This window comes from Pleurodeles waltl, chromosome 5 (genome assembly GCF_031143425.1).
Source record: "Pleurodeles waltl isolate 20211129_DDA chromosome 5, aPleWal1.hap1.20221129, whole genome shotgun sequence".
NCBI lineage: Eukaryota > Metazoa > Chordata > Amphibia > Caudata > Salamandridae > Pleurodeles > Pleurodeles waltl.
In genome coordinates, this window is record NC_090444.1 from 229568100 (window position 1) to 229585325 (window position 17226).

Here is a 17226-nt window from a genome sequence, read left to right on the forward strand (position 1 = left end):
TCATAGGATAGCATGCATCAAATATCTCTATTTCCAAATATATATTATTGAGAATATGAAAGCTATTGGTTGCTCCTAAAGATGGCTCTGTTCGATTCTGCACCCCATCTGCTTTTGGATCACAAAATGCTGGGTGGTGTATGCTGGTAGGTTCAGGCTACAAAGAAGGTGGAGAGGGCAGCTGTTCTCGTTTTACTCTGGGTGGGGGAGGTTGAACTAATAGTTTCTTTGAGGATCACCACCTTGTCGGTGACTAAAAAGGGAAAAACATCAAGGTGGATGGTGGTTAGATGTTGACCTCATTCTGTTCATCTGTGTCTCTGCTCCAAATATACTCCCTATAGACTTTCTACATGATGTTGAGGGACAGTCTGCAAATGATCACACAATGAAGAGAATACTTAAGTTGGGTTCCAGACCCCGAGTTTGTCAAATTTTATTCATCTATGGTTTGACTGCCAGTGGCAAGACAGATGAGAATTCAGACTAGGTAACATAATAGTCGTTCTGGGATGTGGTGAGACTCCCATCCATGAACAACTTCCCATTTTATTTCTCTCTGCATAAATAGCACACATGGTTGAAGATGTTTCTAGTGGGCTCTGTCTGTTTAGCAAACTTCAAATATCTATGGAAGACCATTTCTCATCACAATCCGGTGTTTTGACAGTGAACTGGGTTAAACAATGTACCTGCATCCTGCTGTGATGCCTACAGGCAACTGTGCTACACAAACTTCAGGGGGTCTATAAGTGATGCTTTTAGAACTATTTTCCGGAAAACAAAGCCTCTACGAGCAATGTAAAAACACAGTGAGACATATGAGGAGGTGGTGCAGGAGGCATGCTTTAGACTCGCTGGTGATGCAAGAGAGGGAATACTAAAAGAAATTACTCTGCTTAGGTACAATTTTTTAGACTAGTTTGCAGACTCTTCATGATAACTGACACCTTTAAGGAGAAGGGCAAAATAGGCTGCTCTGTTGCAACAGTTATGATGCCTTTGCTTCTGCTCATATTCAGCTAAGGAGAGCCTAGAAAGCTACAAGGATGGAAAGCTGCTCCCAAGGCCACTCAGCACTGAGTCCCATGGAGTGGAATGGGCTGAGGGTGGTGATGGGGCCCTGATTCACACTCACTGAGAAATAAATTTGGTGTTTGCTGAAAATTATTCACTGCCATGCTCTGTAGAATGTTTGGCAGATGCACCTCTCTGCCGGCTCTCTTAGGAACAGAAAGAGATGGAAGCATAGATCATAACAGCAGAAAATACATCTGTGAATCAACTTTTGTGCTCTCGTAAGACTCCTGGCTCGGATGGCATTCCGACAGATTCTAAATGACAACTTCTGAGGTTTACTTATTCCACAACTTAACAAGCTGTAAAAACATGGTCATCATGAGAGAAAAAATAGTGGTAATGGTCACTAAACTGGACGTGAATCACTTCTACTCCATGCTGAAATTACAATAGTAAGATTCTCAGGAAGATCCAACTGGTCAGAATAACGACTGCCTTGATGTTGCTAATACATTCAGACCTAATTGGCTTCATTTTGGACCAAATGTCCTCAAATCTTCAGCAATTCGTACATCTAATTAAGGCTATGCACACAGGTGGGATGTTAGTATGAATGGCCTCCCTTAATATGGAACACAAAAGGATGATGGACGGAGGAGTGAAACTTTTCAAACACTCACCCCCAGTCACAGATCTGGGTTTAATCCATTGTTCTTTTGCTCACACCAGTTTGAACCCAGCCAAATGAAAATCAATTCTGACCATGTTCTGCATGGGAACAGTCCAGCCCAAACTGCCAGGCCAGGCCCTTCCTGAACCAGAAACAAGCATTCTGGTAGCGGCTTCAGGTTATCACCCATCATCAGTCAGGCTAGCTTAAATCCAGTGTCACAGTGAGCACGGGACCAACGTTTGGGCATACCCTTCCCGCTTAAACAGCATAAAAGGATGTTGGACAGAATGATGAAACATTTGAAACACACACACCCAGTCACAGATTTGGGTTTAATCAGCCGTTCTTTTGCTCACCATGCCACACCAGGTTGGACCCAGCCACATGCACATCGGTATTAAACTTGTTCCCCTTGGGAACAGCCCAGCCTGAACAGCCAGGCTGGGTCCTCCCTGGCCCAGAAACAAGCAGCAAGGACAGGTTTCAGAGTATCACCCTTTGTCAGCCAAGCTATCTTGAATCCAGTAGCAGAGTGAGCACGGGACCCACGTTTTGGGCATAACCTTTCCACTTAGGGCAACATAAGCAACACAAAAGGATGTTGGACAGAATGATGAAACTTTTGAAACACACACACCCAGTCACACATCTGAGTTTAATCATTCGTTCTTTTGCTCATCATGCCATCCCGGTTTGGCCCCAGCCATATGCAAATCAGTCTTGACTCTGTTACCCATGGGAACCGTCCAGCCCGAACTGCCAAGCAGGTCCTCCCTGAACCAGAAACAAGCTGTCCAAAGTCATGTCACAAACCTTACCATGCCTGTCCACTCTAATCATTGAACAATTATCCAGAATGGCTATGAGAAAGGGGAGGGTAAGAGGTCCAGCCCAGATAGCTCTCAGTGAATGCACGTGTGACTATGTCTACCAGGTTGTAGAGGTCTGAGTACTGCACCACTAACAAGCATGCATTTACTAGCATGCAAAAAAGGTAGTATCTGTAGGTTCTCTGCTATTGTTTCAATTAATTAAGTTGGTGTCTTCTTTAAAAAAAACAAGTTGGTGTCTTCTTCATAGGATAAGGACCTGTTAGAAGGCATTTATTCCCTACCCCGGGGCAGCTTTTATAGTTTGCATCATAAGTGTCGGGCAAGATGCTTACTAAAGCAGTTAATCAAGAATGGCCTGCTTACTGACTGTCTTGCTCCAGTTGGAGTTATTAGCATCTTTGATGCACAACGAATTACTGCCAATTCTACCAGGAATCATTAAGTTAAAGCCAGAGATATCTTCTAAACAGTTATGTATGAAAATGATACCAACTTCATTATTTATTACAACCTGAAATGGTTGAAAATAGGCTAGATATTCACTGTTATCTGCTTTTATAATTCATTTTACAAAATCATACAAAGTACCATAATTAATTTAACAATGTTCAACAGTATCCATATAGTTATTTCATTATACACTTTGACAACATTTATAAGCATTTAGTTACAATAAAAATAAAGAACATCAACCAAGCATACAGACAGTCTCATTATAATTACTGTATTTAGCAAAGGAAAATTCCAATAACTCATGTGCTCTTCCATTTGGACATCAGTTGTTCTAATTTATGTCACAAAGCTCTTCTTCAAACAGCTGTTATTTCACATACCATGGACCATGTATATCTGGTTTTATCTCTTCCAACTGTAGTGTTCATTAGGATGCATTGTTTGATTTGGATGTCAACGTTTCAGCATTAAGCATTAAGGGCAAATACATCTCACTTCCATTAAAGGGTCATCAACTTTTAGTGAAAATGTTGTTGTATGTGAACCTGCTAATATATTTAATTTGATGAAAATGAATGTAGGACAGATGGCAAGAAATATCAAAAATAAGAGTTAGCGAAAACAAATTAACCATAAAGTCAAACAATGAGATCTAATTTTTTTTTTAGAAATCCCGATTAGCGACTTAGCGATTTCAAGTCTGCCAGATACTGTATAGATAATTTGGAGCAGGAAATGCAGCAAATAACATTACCCCACTAAGAATGCTGGTGGAAAGATTGACTGAACTTGGGATAAATGGATGAACTAAAGACAAACAAGACTATTGTTATTTATTAAATGTTATTTGAAGTAGTGACAATCTGGATGACCAAGTTTCATGAGTTCTAAGATTATTGCACCATTAGTTAAAATGGAAGTAAGTATGGGAAAGAACAGGAAGAGATCACGGAAAGAATTATGCACATTATGGCAGATTCTAGTGAAATGGTATGATTGTTTCACATAACAAACATTCAAGCGGCAATAAGGTGTGAAACGACAGGCTCACTGTAATGGAAATAATGCTGCTTGTATATCATCTTTAAAAATTAATTATAATGTTTATAAATTATGCAAAGTGTAAAAAATGGAATCTATGATTCTCTGGAAGAAGGGTATAAAAAAAACAAAATAAGCAGAGGAAGTAAATCACTGACTACTGATACAAAACAATTTGATAACTAAAGAGTATGATGATACCTAAATAAATTACATTTGAACAAGTCAGCTATAATACAAGCTTTGCAGGTCATGGGAGAATTAGGAGGTTATTGAAGTAGTTACCCTGGTGTTATGAGGTTTTGAGGAGTCCCAACGTTTGTTGAAGAATATTACAATAAGATGTGCAATGCAGGGAAAAATACATAGATATTGACATAACTCAAGGCACAACAACCATTTTTTTTTTTTTATGTATTTTTATTAACACTTCGCTGTCTTACATTTGCAGTTCCATTTGTGGTAACATCATATACTTTATCATACATATCAATCAGATAATCCGCATTTGTGTTATGCATTACACGTACTTTGTTCCACACCTTCTTGGTACTGCTATCAGACCCTATGCACTTATTAATCATTGAAACTAGTATCCTAACATCCTTGCATTAATGGGTTATGCTTCTTGCGGTTCTGTGTTACCATTTAACTTGTGTGACCATATAACAGTCTTAAATCCACTCTAACCTATAAACTAATAAAAAAGAAAAAAAGAAAAAAAAAATCAACTTAATGGCATTGTGTGGGTGGGTCTTGCGGCTGGTAATGAGGGTCACTCCGAGGGCGCATCAGTGCACGGGGACGGACAGCAACCGGCTCTGCCCCTCACCAACAATGATTTAGCAACTTGTGTCTCGCCCGCTACTTCACTATATCGCTTGGTGTAGCCTACTGATGTTTTCATCAATATCCCGGCCTCAACTTTGGGAGCCCTCCCCATGGGCCAACCCAGTTGAGTGAGTTAATCGACTCCTACTGCTATCTCTGGGCCTATCGGTCTCTTCATTAGGTTATCCCAGCTCATCACTAAATCCTCCCAGTCTGAAGCAATGGGGGTCTGGCGGACGCCCCTGGCTTCCTCAGCCTTCAGGACCTGCAGTTCAGCCCTAGTCCATCTCACAACGTCGCCTTTCCACTCAGTCAGTGAGGGGTGGCTAGAGGCCTTCCAACCCCTCGTGATCAGTCTTTTGTAAAGGGGCAGGGGCAGGTCCAGGAAACGACCCCTAACCTTCCCCTGCAGTGCCTCCGTCTTGAGGCCCAGTAAGCATAGAGCAGGGGTGGGCAGCAGTTCCATCCCACATAATACTGACAGTATCGTCATCATCCCCCTCCTACCAATCTGGAGTACCGGGCATCCCCACACCATGAGGTCAAAGTCCGCTTCCCCACCCCCACATCTGGGGCATGTCCTAGGGGTCCCCCCATATATGCGGAACAATCGGTGTAGGGTGAGGTACGTCCTATGTAAATAATTGTATTGAATGTATCTTAACCGCGTGTTACGTGATATCATTCGGGGATAAGCCAGAGTTCTGCTCCATTCTACCTCAGATAAGTCCCGCCCGACTGTGTTCTCCATCTTTCTCTCAAGGAATGCAGGTGGTCTAGCGCGGCCTCAATCTGGGCCCGGTATATTTTAGTGATCAAGTGAGGTTCCTCTCCTGACGTCAACAGGAGGTGCAACACCCTGTGGATTGTGGGTTCCGCGTTAATTGTGTCCCAGTGGTCCTTCAGGTTATGCACTAGCTTCCTATAGAGTAAAAACTGTCCCCGAGGAACACCTCCACTTGTTAGGTCAGTGAAACTCTTCAGCACCCCCTCACCGAAGAGCCCCCCAATTGTCTCTACTCCTGCTCTTATCCAAGGACCCAGCCCCATACCCCCCGCCTCCTTTCCTCTCGGGTCCGGAGCAAGGACCGATAACGGCAAAGCTGGGGAGTATGGTGGGCCCACTCCGACCCTTCTCGCGCACCTTTTCCAGCATGTCATTGCAACACTATACATTATGTTGACCCCTAATGGGACAATCTTCCTGTCTGCCATACGCGCTACAATCCGAGCTGTGTCAATTACATCGTGGGCGGTGCACAGGTCCGAACGTCCCCTGCCCACCAGCCAACCAGCCACCCACTGTAATTGGGATGCGAGGTAATATGCCTCAAAGTCAGGGGCACCCAGCCCATCCATGTGGGTCGGTCTGCAGATGGTCGTCAGTGCTGTGCGTCTACGTCCGTCATCCCATATTAGCTCCCTGAGCAAAATGTTCAATTCGCGAAACCACGCCGGGGGGATCAGTAGTGGTAGGTTAGCGAAGTAATAAAGGAGGCGAGGAAGCATAATCATTTTGGACAGCGCCACTCTGGCCATTATTGTTAATTTCAATGAGCGCCAGAACCCAACCGAGGACCGCAGGGAGCGGAGTGTCCTACCGAGGTTACCATCCCGGAGATCACTCAGCTCATGGAATATTTGAATGCCCAAATATCTGAAGGTCTGTGGGGCCCAGTTCACGTACAATGGGCATGCTTCGGGGCGCACGCAGCTGGGCAGCATGGGGAACACAAATGTTTTGCCGCTGTTTAGGCGAAGCCCCAACACCACCCCGAAGTCCTCCAAGATCCCCAGAGCCCATGGGAGTCCGTCCGTCCCATCCCTCAGATAAATTAATATATCGTCGGCGTATAGAGAGACAATGTGCTCAGTTGGTCCCCATTCGATCCCTCTACCCACACCCTCCCTTAGCAGCTGGGCCGCTAGGGGCTCAATTGCCAGGGCAAATAACAGTGGGGACAGGGGGCACCCCTGTCTAGTTCCCCGAAATACTGGGTATGCACTAGAAATTGTTCTGCCCGTTTTCACTCTTGCTAGTGGGGACGAATACAACTGGTCCACCCATTTAACCCAACTCTCCCCGAGTCCCATTCTTAACATCACGGCCCTTTGGTAGTCCCATCTAATCGAGTCGAAAGCCTTCTCGAAGTCCACTGCCAACAAGACCCCAGCCGGTGGCTCCAACTCGCCAGGCATGTGCAAGTAGTAAAGATTCTGGTCAGCGTGTACTAGTGTGGGCATGAGGGGAAGCAATCGGCTAGCCATGACCTTACTAAGGATCTTAAAGTCACTATTTAGCATCGACAATGGACGGAAGTCAGTCACAGATGCTTCCCAGTTTGTCTTGGGGAGCGGCACCACCAAGGCCTCCCGTAATGTGCACGGCAGCTCTTCACGACGCAGTGCCTCCGCGTATATCTTCACCAGCTGGGGAACCAGTAATGGTTTATATTTTTTGTAAAAAATCCATGGGAAGTCCGTCTGTACCAGGGGTCTTCCCAGGGGCCAATTGTGCTATGGCCTCTCTTATCTCCTCCGCTGTCACTGATCCCCCCAGACCGTCCTTCCCTTCTGGATTCAGTATCGGCAGTGGGATTTGGTCTAGGAAGTTATCAAAGGCCTCCATCTCCAAGTTACCAGGCCTCCCATACAGATATGTATAATAATCCCTAAATGGATCATTTAGGGGGCCCGGTCTGAGTCTACGAAGTCCCCTTCATGTCCAGTACGCTTGTGATGGGCTCGCTGTCTCGGCTCGGGCGCACCAGCCATGCAAGCAGTCTCCCCGATCTACCCTCCTCTGATTGTAGGGAAGCCAAATATTTTTGCATGCTGTGACACCTAAGCCGCTCCTCAATACGGGAATGTTCTCTACAGGCTTGGTAAGATTTCTCATTGTCTTGAGCTACCAGTCCCTGTCTCAATTCCCCTTCATGTATGTCCTTCTCCAGGGCGGTCAGTTCCCTCTCAAGTGTGTGCCTCACCCCCACCGACTGCCCCAGACAGAAGCCCCTTGTCGCCAACTTGAGTGTCTCCCATTCCGTGGCCCTAGAAGGGGTAGATCCACTATTGGTCTCAATGTATTCTACCAGGTGGCAACGCAGGGCATCCCTGTACGCCTGATCTTCAAGTGCCGCAGGGGTCAGTCTCCACAACGGTATGGGAGGCCTGTCATCCGACACCCCCAGTGACAACAACAGGGGATTATGGTCCGATAGAATGCGGGCAAGATATTCAGAGTGGGTCACACCGCGGGCCAGACCCGCCGTACAAACTACCCTGTCAATTCTGGTGTGCACCCGGTGGAGGCCCGAGTAAAACGAGTAGTCTCTAACATCTGGGTGTTGCTCTCGCCAGGCATCCACCAACCCCCAAGTGCTCAACCACTCACCTAGTCTTTGGGCTGTCTTAGTGGACACCGCCCCCTGTAGTGGCGGGGTTGACCTGTCCGTGTTTATGTCTAGTACTGTATTGAACTCCCCTCCTATTAGTAATTCTCCAGTGTGCTGGCGGGTAAGGTGGCTCGATAAACCTGCCATGAAGGAGACCTGGTCCTGATTAGGGGCATAAATGCAACACAAGACCAACGGGGTACCGTGCAGCCTCCCCTCCAGTATCACAAATCTGCCCTCCAGGTCTATGTTGGAAGAGTCAATCGTTAGGGGGACCCCTGCTCTGACCCATATCAACCCTCTTGCATAAGCCGAGTACTCCGTGGCAAACACCTGCCCCCTCCACCTACGTCTCAGTTTCTCTCCCTCCCCTGGTACCAGATAGGTCTCCTGTAGCATTGCCACCTGTACGCCCCTTCTTTTTAAGTAGGAGAGAATTCTATGTCTTTTAGCCGGCGTGCCCATCCCCCTGACATTCCAGGTTAAGAAATTGTAGTCTGCCATCTTAGTCGTTCAGTCTGGTAAAAATGTACCTGGCGCGCCCAGGACTCGGACTGGCCCCTTCGCATGTTCAGAACCTTTCCATGGTCGGACTTCCCCACCCACTTTGCCATCTTAACTTGTAAATGTATACCCCAACTCCCATTCCCCAAGGCGCCTCCGTAACTGTAGGTTGCCCAGAAAACTGTGCAACAGTGCAACTTGTTCAACGCATAACTGCAGCACTCGCCAGCCTGGTCGGACAGGCGAGATTCTAGTCAGGGGGGGTGGCCAGGTCCGGAGGGGCCACTTGTTCACTCGTTGTGCCATGTCCCGTGCTCTCCTGCAGTCCTAAATTAACCAAGTTTGTCGCCCGTTTGCGGGGTCACCCTCGGGGCCCGGGCCGAGCACCCCGAGTCCCCGGCAGAGGACACCAGTGTGTCGTCTGACTCCCCCTCAGAGCCCTCCTGGGGGGGACACCTCTCCGCCCACACAGGCTGCCGCCTCAAGGGCCGCCCTCCTGCCCCTCTCTTTCTGTGTTTGTGTTGGCGCCAGTCGCGGTCGATCCCTGGGTCTCCGTCCCCTCGGGGCCGGCGAGCCTTGCTCCCAGCCGGGTCCTCTCGTGCGGGTCGCACCGTTTGGGATCCGTGCCTTTCGAGCAACTCCTGTGCCTCCTCCGGGGAGTGGAGAAAAGTGGTCTTCCCCTCCATCATCACTCTTAACCTGGCTGGATAAAGCAGCAAATCCTGGATCCCTTCGTCACATAGGGCCCTTTTAACTGCCAAGAATGAAGCTCGCTTGTTCTGGACGTCCAGTGTGAAGTCCGGGTATAGCGTCACCTCACCATTCGCTACTTTAAACGGTCCCATCTCTCTGGCCTTCTGCAAGAGGGTGTCTCTATCCCTGTAGTGCAGAAGTTTGGCAATCACAGCGCGGGGAGGTCTGCCAGGGGCAAGAGGTCTTGACAGCACCCGGTGCGCACGCTCCAGCGTGTAGAAGGGGGTCAGGCACCCAGGCGCGACCACCTCACTCAACCATCTCTCCAGAAATTCAACCATGTTCGCTCCCTCGGCCCCCTCGGGGAGGCCCACCACACGCACGTTGTTCCTCCTGTTTCTCCCCTCCGCATCCTCGGCTCTTTGTTCAAGTCGTGTAACTCTGTTCACAAGGGATGTCACCTCGGCGCCACGTCTTTCTGCTTTGGCACGATATCCGCCAATGCGGATTCCGTTTCTTTGACTATGTCTACCAGTTTATGGTGATCTGCTCCCAGAAGACCCACCTCAACCGCAACTTGATTGATGTTGCGCTGCAATGTTGTCTTTGTGTCTTCTATCGCCCCGAGTATCTTGTCTAGGGTGTCTTGGATTTTGACTTGTGACTGGTCCTGCAGGTCCGTCTCTTTGATCCTCGGCGGCGCCGCAGGGTCCATGGTTCTGCTCTTGTGTCGGCCCTTGGGGGGCATCGGTCGAGCAAGGGGTCGCACCCCAGAGGCCCAGAAAGCGCCCCGAGTGTTATTGTATGCTCATCTCCTTCCGTGTCCCCACACACTGGTCGCCACGGGTCTCACCGCGGCTCCCGGGCAGCCAAGCCGTGCCCCAGGCGCCCCACCAGCTATCCCCAGTTTCCAGTTACGGGACTGGGGGGATCCACGTTGTCGGTCCGTGGCCGACGGCCACTCACTTCAGCCCCGGTCGGCACACCCGTTCCTTCACTTGTTGCGCATCCAGGGCCACGCTCCACCACTCAGGCCCAGAGTTGCGCCGCAGCTCGGTCACCACCCCTCACGAGGTAGCTACTCCCTCTTCAGTGCTTCCTCTATGACGAGAGAATCACCTCTGGGCGTACTCCACCACCACAGGCCCAGTTTCTCCAGGCGCCTATCCACTGTGTACTCACTCAGGGTTCTTCGGTGTTCCAAGGCACCCAGGGCACACAATGGTCTTCCCCCGCCAGGCAGTCAATCCTTTGTTCCTTTGTGGGGTGTGCTTCCTCGATCGCTAGCTCCACTTGCTATTTCACTTCTGCTCCAGCTCACGCTCACCAGGGGGGCGGTCTCCCCTCGCTTCCAGTCCGGCCTTCAGTAATTACTGCACTGTGCTGTCATGGGCCAGCTCCTGTCCCAGGCTGGGCCAAGTCCCCACCTCCTGCACTGGCCACCCTCAGTCCTTTGGGGGCCCGGAGGGGGCCCACGGAGGTCCCCAAACAACAGGGACCACTGGCGCTCTTTTTGTTCTTGGGGCCACCTGCCCCTCGCTATTGGTGTGTCAGACGGCCCCCTCCCAACACGGGGGCAGCGCCGCCAATCCTTCTCTGCCGCTACCCGCCCGGGCTAGGCGTTCCACTCCGTTCGCGGGCCGGCCCCAGCGCTATTCAGGGCCGCGCCCGCCTCTCCGGCTTCACAACAGCTGTTCTTCTCGGGGCGGAGCCCCCCCAGGGCCCGCGGGCCCCCGCCGGCTACCCTTCTGCAGCAGGGAGACCCGGGCAAGGTCCCCCGCTGCCCTCGGGCCGTCCGCTCTATCTCTGCGGCGGCCCACGGCTTAACGTGAGGCTGCGGCTTCAGGCGAGGGGAGGGGCCGCCTGCCTCCTCCCCCGTCAGTCAGGCCCGGTGCTCTCTTCCGCGGTCTCCAAATCCACAGCGGGGGCCCGGCAGCATCCAGGGCCGGCCCCCAGCACAGCGCCCAGGATTTGGCGTTGGTTGGCCCGGGCTGGCTCTATTTACAGCATTTTATGCCATCGGCCCCTCCGGAGCAACGGAGTCAGACGTGCGCCATCGCTGGAACCTTGGCCACGCCCCTGGGCACAACAACCATAAACCACTGTTAATTTTACAAAAAGAGATTACTAAACTAAATTATGATAGGGGTGCATAAATAATAGACTGTTACAGCATGTTATTTGCCCTTTGCAATGCTAAGTACTATACTCAAGGGGCACAGGGTAGAACAAAGTTCAAACTTGAACCAGAGGGACAAATTGTAGCTTGCCCTGATTATACTGGACTTTCTAAGTGAGAGATCTTAAATCTTACACAAGGTAGTGTAAAGCAGTTCTATTCATGGATAATAGCAGCTTCACCAATGCATGAACATTAAAGGCTTCTCTTACCAATAGATCACTTATGCAAGCCACAAAACTTTTATATCAAGAGTGACCTATAAGTCAAGACACACATTCAAAAGGGCATCCCAGGCAGCATGCCTCAAGAGCATTCTGAACAAGTACAACCCTCTCCCTCACAATCTAATTTCCAAGTTACTTCAAAGTATTGGTCTTGACACACCTGTAAGGTACACATCTACTCACAGGCATATAATTTCCTTTTCAAGAGTGCCCTCCAAGATATTGCACACTGCAATTCTGGTTACATCAACCTAACACAAATCATGTTACGCCAGAATCATTTTTAAATACTGCTGCATCACACACAACAGGATATTAACCAAGCCCTACTCCTATCTGGTAGAAAATCTCACCATCGCTTATAGCAATCACACCACCAACAGTCACTTACCCAAGAAAGTGGAACTTTAAAACTGCAAAAGAGAAAAAGGCACAGAGCCAAGCTTTCTCAGGCTTTGCTCCGAAACTGATTGGTGGCAGCCATCAACATGTTAAACAATTGCAGCACCAAGGCTTAGATTGCTGCCTCCTTTTCCTTGGTCATCACATTTCGGAGCCCCTTAAAATAATTCAGTTCAGTGTGCATACTATGACAATCCCTATTGTGTTTCGTTTTATAGATCATAATGTTGCTCCATCTATAAAACAAATGTTTATAGAGGAGAAACAATACAAATGACTTGCCTCTTCGGTCATTAACAACATTGTCACAGCAGAAAGGGTGTGGTTCACTAATTTTAATAAAGGCCACTCAGAGCAGGGATATAAACTTAGATGGTAAGGTGAAACAATTCTAAACACACTTTTTATGTAAAAGTTCATACTTCAGCTATTAAGTGGAGGTCAGCAGCTCCTGCATCATGGTAAGCGGTCCAGGCTAAGCTAACAGCTGTTCTCCACAGCCTCCATGGTGCTGCTTTTCCGGACAGGATGCTACACAGAGGTGGCCACTGAGAATTATGGGACCCGGCCCTCACTTCTTCACAATCATTGCCATATTGGCGCTAGTAATGAGGCAGGAGATTCTTTGGTGGTGGAGGTGTGGTTTGCAGTCTCAAGGCTATGCACACCTACTGCCCAGAGTCAGCTGTCAGAGTGGCTTTAAAGAGAGTGGATACGCGCTGTTTCATAGCGCAGGCTAAGATTACAGTGCTTTGCCCTGTGAAACATGCTGCATGTTTTGACAGCCTTGCCAACAGTACATCACAAGGCGTTTTCAGTACTATAGCCCTAGAACCCGCCGTAGCGGGCTCTACCGGCGATTAAAGGCCCGCTCCCGCGTTAAAGGCCCGAGCCGAAGGCTATGGCGGGTTCTAAGGCTATTAGAACATTCTGCCCCTGTGGGTAGAATGTTTTATCAAATAAAACAAATTCCTCCCGAAGCCCGAGGGGATTAAAATACCCTTGGGCTCCGTGAGGCTTTGTTCACAGCTGCTGCTGTGAACAAAGAGAACATTGGAATGTTGGCTCCGGGCTTTTACCGGCTAGTAAAAGCCCAGAGCACTCCATTGTCTGCAATGGAGATCCGAACATTCCAATGTTGTAATTAACAATATTTGATGTGAGAATCCCTATATTCCTAGGGAAGATGGCTGACCCCACGGGGCAATATTTGAGCACTGAAAAATGTCGATGGAAAAGATTCAGCTTTCTTGTTTTTAATGTTGTGGTATGGATGCACAAGTAAAAACATTTTAACTCACTCACACACCATTTTAATATTGGTCTGACAGTTTAAAACAGGGAGAACATAATGCTGACATTAGTGACATAACCTCACCTAAACTAGGCAACCAATAGCTATAAGATGGTAAGACCAGTGAACATTAGTACTCTTGAATGCTTCACAGTGAAAGATATGGGACCCACTGATGAGGCATACCACACTAGATAGAAGACCACTTATCATTCTTTATCAGTACATAAATGTATGGTAATCCCAAAACGTTTGGCTGTTTCTTTCAGGAGTTTTGTACTACTTGAATGTTTATGTCTTTTAAAGGAAAACTTACAATTGTTGAATGCCTCTCACTCACTCTTTAGTGAGTTAGCTACCTGTGTTGTACCTGCCCTGTATGTGTGAGAGAACAGTGTAATGTTCTTTCTGATACTGCCACATCCTTAATTTATTTCTGTGTTATGGAAGGTCGTGCTGCAGCACTCCTGTTGTCCATGTTGTACCTCTATTGTGCTGTGAAGCGCGGTATAAAACTATCCACTACACAAGAAAAAAAGGATCCACATTACCAATGCTTGTTTTCCTACATAATAAGAGTGTACCTGTACAAAAAAATACTTGTAAAAAAGCAAAGCAGTTTTTGCAATGGGAATTGGCTACTCTGCAAAATGTTTTTAAAAAACAGGTTTGATCCAATTAAGGTTTCATGGAGGGGATGTGGGGGGTATCAATATAAATACCCTATATAAAAAGAGCCACCACTAGCCATCCATCACTGAAGTTACTCAAGTACATAAAGCATTAAATGAGATTGTACATATGCTTTACGTTATTGGGAAAATACTTTGCATTTTGTATTAAAATAGTCAACAACACATAACACAGATCAGGTTGGAGACCGAGTATATTAAACAAACATTATTCATAACTTAAAGTTGCCCAATAAAGAATTGATACATTTTGGTGCAAGAAAAACAAACATAAACATGCATGCTAATTTTATAGTACAGTAAAAAAAAAAAAAAAAAGGAGCATATTTATGAAAAGTGGCGCTGCACATAGTGCAGCACCACTTTTCTTGCTCCCCTTAGCGCCCCCCCCAACGCCACAATGTATGTGCCGTATTTATTAAACAGCACACCATGGTGTTAGTTAGGGAACTAGCGTCAGATTTTTTTCTGCTAGTTCGGCGCTTTGCAGGATTAGCGTAAAAAATGTTGATGCTAATCCTGCAAAGCACCCAGAGGCCCATTGTAACCAATGGGAGCCTCCTTGTAACGTCTGCTCAGAGCAGGCGTTAAAAGTGCCCAAAAAAATGACGCAAAGAAATGTCTTAGATTTCTTTGTGCCATTTTTTCTGCCCCACTAATGGAGGAATGCCCCTTTTGCATACATTATGCCTGGCGCAAGCACAATGTAGCATAAAGGGTTACAAAGTGGTGCAATGCATGTACTGCGCCAGTATGCGGTGCTGTCTTTACTTCTGTATTTGGATGCTTGTTGGACCTGGCTTTTTGACAGGGTCATCCCCAAATTGTTTGCCTCCTTCCTCAATAATCCTGCCTGACCAGTGAGTGCTTTCTGCTGTGTTTATTAATGGGATACAAGTTGCAAACATTTTCCCCACTGTCTCTCCTTTAGGCTCCCTTCTTGCACTTAGTTGGGAGGTACACACATTTTCTATGGTAACTAGGGTGTCATCTTGCATAAGGGCAAAGGTCAGGGAGATGCCGGCTGGGACATTTCTCTACCAGAAAAGTAGCTTCATTATTAATTGTTGCCTACAGTACTCTACTGTAACTTCATAATTAATTGTTGCCTACTGGAATAATGCTTGGCCTTTTGTGGTTTGCTACATCCAGGAAGATTGCCGGGGAACCGTTTGGATTCCGAGGAACTCTGCTGTTTTTACATGACAGTGGCGGAGTTTATGAGAATATATTTCCTATTTCAGACAATTCGTTCAGTCCAGTTTCAGTTGTCTTTCAGGGTAAAATCATTGGCTTCCAGTCTCAAGAGTATTGCCTCCACATTACTATTGTTTCTGACATGTCTGGGCACAGTCTATTTAGGATCTGAGGCAGTGTGAATCCTTTCCAGGAAATGTCCTACCACTGGTGCAGTGAGAGTTTTATATATTATTCTCGATGTATGTTTTGCAATCCTCTTTTTAATCTCTTGATTGTTTTTTCCAGTGTACGCTTTGCCGCACAGACACATGGCACAGTAAACCACATTTCTCGTATTGCAGCTGGTAAATTCTGAATGCTTTTTATGAAACTGGTATTATACATGATTTCATCACCTTCAATGCAGCGCTGTCCGCATCTGCGGTGACCCTTCTCTATGGGAAGTCCCAGAAGACTTCTTGTACTGATGTTTCATGGGTCTTTTGGTTGTGTCGGAACGAACCAAATTATCTCTAATATTTCTGATCCTTCTTAAGGCGAAGAGCTTCGAGTTGTCTGAGAGGTTAAACAATAGACCAGTTCTTTTTAATTGTTTTTTACCAAATTGATAATTCCGCTGAGTATCGTGACGCAGACCACAGAGTTCAATTTCTTTTTTACTTTAGACGAAAGATGATCTCGAGGGGGTGCACCAAGCTTATTTTATTGCTCGTTTTAACAACTTTCTGTGATATTGTCTTTCCCAGGACTTTTTAGGGAATCGTGAGGCATTATTCTAATCCTATTTTTTTTAACAGTATGTATAGTTGTCTTTCATATATCTCTGGCGGCAGCTGTAGTGATGAAGGATGTGTATCTATCTATCGGTTTCCTGAATTTACAAGGTGGCGTAAAGGTTTCCTCCTTCGTGTTTAAGTGTATGGTCAAAGTAATGTATGACAATTTCAGCCAATTCTGGTTCTAGCATTAGCAAACAGTACTTTGCATCCTGGAGTCTCAGCCAAGCATGTAAAGTACTGCAAAACTACAAGCCTCACAATGCAACATGCTGTTGGCTGCGGAGCGCAGAGTTCTGAAATGTAAAATCGAATTTAGGTCCTGGCTTTCTGACTTTTTTCTTTGTAGGCGATCAAGGGTTAAACAGCCCACTGGCTGAGAGGGCGGAAATGGCCTTCCAGATGCATATGCGAGCATCTAACTGCTAAGGAACTAACAGTAACACTGTGAGAAAACAGCAAAAGACTTTGGACCAGGACAGTGCAATCAGCAGCGGTCAGACTTGTCAAAAGACATTTAGAGAGGAAAAATAATGACACAGGTCAGCTTGTATTCACCGAGCACATCCCCGATCTAGAAGGTGTGGTACCAACTAGACGGCGCGCTGGCACCACTGTGATGCCCCGCGAGGGCCGCCAGTGACTGGAACCATTTCCTCCTACTCATTAGACTTTCGCCTCCTTAGTACAACCCCGCAAACAGCTTAAAACGCTCCTATTCTTGAAATATCTACTCCAGTCTGCATAGGAACTCTGAACCCCCAGTTTCTCTTGCCATTTTCATGCTCAAACCTTTACATCTGCTTTGTGGGTCTTTGACGCAATCTTGACTTTCCTAGCGCCCCGTAGGCCCTGTACTAGTATCAGCTCTGAATGGTACCCACAGCCCTATACCCAGTGGATGCTCTGCAAAGGCCCATGTTGCTTTGTACTGTGGTAGACTGGTTTTTGATTCTAGGTTCAAGCTTTATGCAACGGAAAATAAAAAACTATTTCTTTAGGCGGCACTTTGC

The 17226-nt window shown here is 47.1% G+C and overlaps 1 protein-coding gene across 2 annotated transcripts in view; it reads right to left on the bottom strand.

Moving 5' to 3' along the window:
- TRERF1 (transcriptional regulating factor 1) overlaps nt 1–17226 on the bottom strand; it is a 675896-nt gene that overhangs the window by 154399 nt on the left and 504271 nt on the right. The window lies entirely within an intron of this gene.